The sequence below is a fragment of the Mustelus asterias genome, unplaced genomic scaffold, assembly GCF_964213995.1.
Source record: "Mustelus asterias unplaced genomic scaffold, sMusAst1.hap1.1 HAP1_SCAFFOLD_3065, whole genome shotgun sequence".
NCBI lineage: Eukaryota > Metazoa > Chordata > Chondrichthyes > Carcharhiniformes > Triakidae > Mustelus > Mustelus asterias.
The window spans coordinates 10,001-15,365 of NW_027593010.1; the positions used below are offsets into that span (position 1 = coordinate 10,001).

The 5,365-nt window shown below is 54.6% G+C and overlaps 1 pseudogene across 1 annotated transcript in view; it reads left to right on the forward strand.

The window, feature by feature from the left end:
* The window catches only part of LOC144490243 (procollagen C-endopeptidase enhancer 2-like), a 12,953-nt pseudogene extending 9,699 nt beyond the window's left edge, over positions 1-3,254 (forward strand). Inside the window, exons 5-6 of the transcript XR_013497191.1 lie at positions 605-772; positions 2,056-3,254. The product of XR_013497191.1 is annotated as a procollagen C-endopeptidase enhancer 2-like (transcript). The remainder of the gene's footprint in view (positions 1-604; positions 773-2,055) is intronic.
* Positions 3,255-5,365: the final 2,111 nt, after the last annotated feature.

The window sequence follows — 5,365 nt, forward strand, 5'->3', positions numbered from 1 at the left end:
ATCCATTTAGATACCTCACCCTGGATCCCGTAAGATTTAACCTTATGCAACAATGGGTTGGGGTTTCACGCTGATCCAGTGGTATCCAGTGGGTTGGGTTGGGGAGTCCCGCTGATCCAGTAGGTCCTAGTGAGCCAGTGGGTTGGGGTTGGGGTGTCGCGCTGATCCAGTGGTTTACAGTGAGCCAGTGGGTTGGGGTTTCACACTGCTCCAGTGAGCCAGTGGATTTGTGTTGGGGTGTCACACTGATCCAGTGGGTCCCAGTGAGCCAGTGGGTTTGGGGTTGGAGTGTCCCACTGATCCAGTGGTTTCCAGTGGGTTGGGGTTGGAGTGTCCCGCTGATCCAGTGGTATCCAGTGAGCCAGTGGGTTGGGGTTGGAGTGTCCCGCTGATCCAGTGGGTTGGGGTTGGGGTGTCGCGCTGATCCAGTGGTTTACAGTGAGCCAGTGGGTTGGGGTTTCACACTGATCCAGTGAGCCAGTGGATTTGTGTTGGGGTGTCACACTGATCCAGTGGGTCCCAGTGAGCCAGTAATATTGAAGGAGTGGCGATATGGGTGAGTGTTCGATATCGCTGACCGTTCGGACATTCTGATTTCTCGCAGTGATCACGGGCCAGATCCTGAACCTGGTTCCAAACGGCCAAAGTCTCCAGGCCACCGTCTCCATCATCAACATTTACAAATCCGGCAACCTGAAAACCCGGCAGATCGGAGACAAAACCATCACCAAAATCCTCCTGGTCTGCAGACGCTGCCCCAATCTCCGCAAAGGTACGCAACTGGCCGCATTGTTACCCACTGACCATCACTCATTGACCATTACTCACTGACCATCACTCATTGACCATTACCCACTGACCGTTACTCACACTGACCGTTACTCACTGACCGTTACCCACTGACCGTTACCCACTGACCGTTACTCACACTGACCGTTACTCACTGACCGTCACTCACTGACCGTTACTCACACTGACCGTCACTCACTGACCGTTACTCACACTGACCGTTACTCACTGACCGTTACCCACTGACCGTTACCCACTGACCGTTACTCACACTGACCATTACTCACAGACCGTTACCCACTGACCGTTACCCACTGACCGTTACTCACTGACCGTTACCCACTGACCATTACTCACACTGACCGTTACCCACTGACCATTACTCACACTGACCGTTACTCACACTGACCGTCACTCACTGACCGTCACTCACCGACCGTCACTCACTGACCATCACTCACTGACCGTTACTCACTGACCATTACTCACACTGACCGTCACTCACTGACCGTTACTCACTCACCGTCACTCACTGACCGTTACTCACTCACCGTCACTCACTGACCATTACTCACACTGACCGTCACTCACTGACCGTCACTCTCTGACCATCACTCAGTGATCGTTACTCACTGACCGTCACTCACTGACCATTACTCACTGACCATCACTCACACTGACCGTCACTCACTGACCACCACTCACTGACCGTTACTCACTGACCATCACTCACTGACCATTACTCACTGACCGTTACTCACACTGACCATCACTCACTGACCGTCACTCACTGACCATCACTCACTGACCGTTACTCACTGACCGTCACTCACTGACCATTACTCACACTGACCATCACTCACTGACCATCACTCACTGACCATCACTCACTGACCGTCACTCACTGACTGTCACTCACTGACCGTCACTGACTGACCGTTACACTGACCGTCACTCACTGACCATCACTCACTGACCATTACTCACACTGACTGTCTCTCACGGACCATCACTCACTGACCGTCACTCACTGACCGTCACTCACTGACCGTCACTCACTGACCGTCACTCACTGACCGTCACTCACTGACCATTACTCACTGCCCATTACTCACTGACAGTTATCCAGTGACCGTTACCCACTGACCGTTACCCACTGGCCGTCACTCACTGACCGTTACTCTCACTGTTGTATATTTGGGAGTGAGTTCCTGTTGGGGTTGCTCCCTCCTCGGTGTCGCTGACTCTCTCTGTGTTTCCTCCCAGGGTCCAGTTACACGCTGATGGGGCCGGTTGACCATTTGGGCCGCGGCCGGATTCTCCCTGACAGTTTCTTCCTCATTTACAAAGCTCAACAACACCAGGTTCTCACCAAGCTCACCTCCCGGAGATGCTGAACCCAGGAGAAGAACTCATCAGCCTCACCCTCACCCCTGAACTCGCACCCCTCACTCCTCACCCTGACCCCTCACCCCTGACCCCTCGTCACTGAGCCCACACCCCTCACCGCTCAGCACTGAACCCACACCCCTGACCCCTCACCCCTGACACCTCGCCCCTGAACCCGCACCCCTCGTCCCTCACCCTCACCTCTCACCACTGAACCCACACCCCGACCCCTCACCCCTGACACCTCACCCCTGACCCCTTGTCACTGAACCCACGCCCCTCACCTCTCACCACTGAACCCATACCCCTGACCCCTCACCCCTGAACCCACACCCCTCACCTCTCACCACTGAACCCACACCCCTGACCCCTCACCCCTGACACCTCACCCCTGAACCTGCACCCCTCATCCCTCACCCTGACCCCTCACCCCTCACCACTCAACCCGCACCCCTCACCCCTCTCCACAGACCCGCACCCCTGACCCCTCACCCCTGACCCCTCACCCCTGACACCTCACCCCTGAACCAGCACATCTCGTCCCTCACCCTGACCCCTCACCCCTGAACCCGCACCCCTCACCCCTCTCCACAGAACCCGCACTCCTGACCACTCACCCCTGACCCTTCATCCCTCACCCCTCATCCCAGACTCCTCACCACTGAACCTGCACACCTGGTTCCTCACCTAACAGCCCTGGCCCATCATCCCTGACCCCTCAGCCCTCACCCTGACCCTTCACCCTGACCCTTCACCCTGACCCCTCACCCTGACCATTCACCCTGACCCCTCACCCTGACCCTTCACCCTCACCCTGACCCCTCATCCCTGACCCCTCACCCTGACCCCTCAACCTGACTCTTCACCCTGACCCCTCACACCTGACCCCTCACCCTGACCTCTCACCCTGATCACTCACGACTCGCCCTGACCCCTCACCCTGACCTCTAACCCTGACCCCCACCCCCACCGCCAACCCCAAACCCAACGCCCACTCCTCCATCAACCGCAACAAACAGCAGAGTCCTCAGGAGATTTTATACTGAAACTTATAAATAAACTTATAAATAAATCAATTCAAAAATAAACACCGGCTTTTCATTTTACAACAAAAATCATTTCCACCAATCCCGGAGACAGGAATTACGATTCAACTCACAAACTCACTCCGACCCAGCAATTCACCTCAAACCATTCGGTATCTAACCCCGTGCTGTACCTGTCCTGGGAGTGTTTGATGGGGACAGTGTAGAGGGAGCTTTACTCTGTATCTAACCCCGTGCTGTCCCTGTCCTGGGAGTGTTTGATGGGGACAGTGTAGAGGGATCTTTACTCTGTATCTAACCCCGTGCTGTATCTGTCCTGGGAGTGTTTGATGGGGACAGTGTAGAAGGAGCTTTACTCTGTATCTAACCCCGTGCTGTCCCTGTCCTGGGAGTGTTTGATGGGGACAGTGTAGAGGGAGCTTTACTCTGTATCTAACCCCGTGCTGTACCTGTCCTGGGAGTGTTTGATGGGGGACAGTGTAGAGGGAGCTTTACTCTGTATCTAACCCCGTGCTGTACCTGTCCTGGGAGTGTTTGATGGGGACAGTGTAGAGGGAGCTTTACTCTGTATCTAACCCCGTGCTGTCCCTGTCCTGGGAGTGTTTGATGGGGGACAGTGTAGAGGGAGCTTTACTCTGTATCTAACCCCGTGCTGTCCCTGTCCTGGGAGTGTTTGATGGGGGACAGTGTAGAGGGAGCTTTACTCTGTATCTAACCCCGTGCTGTACCTGTCCTGGGAGTGTTTGATGGGGACAGTGTAGAGGGAGCTTTACTCTGTATCTAACCCCGTGCTGTACCTGTCCTGGGAGTGTTTGATGGGGACAGTGTAGAGGGAGCTTTACTCTGTATCTAACCCCGTGCTGTACCTGTCCTGGGAGTGTTTGATGGGGGACAGTGTAGAGGGAGCTTTACTCTGTATCTAACCCCGTGCTGTCCCTGTCCTGGGAGTGTTTGATGGGGGACAGTGTAGAGGGAGCTTTACTCTGTATCTAACCCCGTGCTGTACCTGTCCTGGGAGTGTTTGATGGGGACAGTGTAGAGGGAGCTTTACTCTGTATCTAACCCCGTGCTGTACCTGTCCTGGGAGTGTTTGATGGGGACAGTGTAGAGGGGGCTTTACTCTGTATCGAACCCCGTGCTGTGCCTGTCCTGGGAGTGTTTGATGGGGGACAGTGTAGAGGGAGCTTTACTCTGTATCTAACCCCGTGCTGTCCCTGTCCTGGGAGTGTTTGATGGGGGACAGTGTAGAGGGAGCTTTACTCTGTATCTAACCCCGTGCTGTACCTGTCCTGGGAGTGTTTGATGGGGACAGTGTAGAGGGAGCTTTACTCTGTATCTAACCCCGTGCTGTACCTGTCCTGGGAGTGTTTGATGGGGACAGTGTAGAGGGAGCTTTACTCTGTATCTAACCCCGTGCTGTATCTGTCCTGGGAGTGTTTGATGGGGACAGTGTAGAAGGAGCTTTACTCTGTATCTAACCCCGTGCTGTCCCTGTCCTGGGAGTGTTTGATGGGGACAGTGTAGAGGGAGCTTTACTCTGTATCTAACCCCGTGCTGTACCTGTCCTGGGAGTGTTTGATGGGGACAGTGTAGAGGGATCTTTACTCTGTATCTAACCCCGTGCTGTATCTGTCCTGGGAGTGTTTGATGGGGACAGTGTAGAGGGAGCTTTACTCTGTATCTAACCCCGTGCTGTCCCTGTCCTGGGAGTGTTTGATGGGGACAGTGTAGAGGGAGCTTTACTCTGTATCTAACCCCGTGCTGTACCTGTCCTGGGAGTGTTTGATGGGGGACAGTGTAGAGGGAGCTTTACTCTGTATCTAACCCCGTGCTGTACCTGTCCTGGGAGTGTTTGATGGGGACAGTGTAGAGGGAGCTTTACTCTGTATCTAACCCCGTGCTGTCCCTGTCCTGGGAGTGTTTGATGGGGGACAGTGTAGAGGGAGCTTTACTCTGTATCTAACCCCGTGCTGTCCCTGTTCTGGGAGTGTTTGATGGGGGACAGTGTAGAGGGAGCTTTACTCTGTATCTAACCCCGTGCTGTACCTGTCCTGGGAGTGTTTGATGGGGACAGTGTAGAGGGAGCTTTACTCTGTATCTAACCCCGTGCTGTATCTGTCCTGGGAGTGTTTGATGGGGAC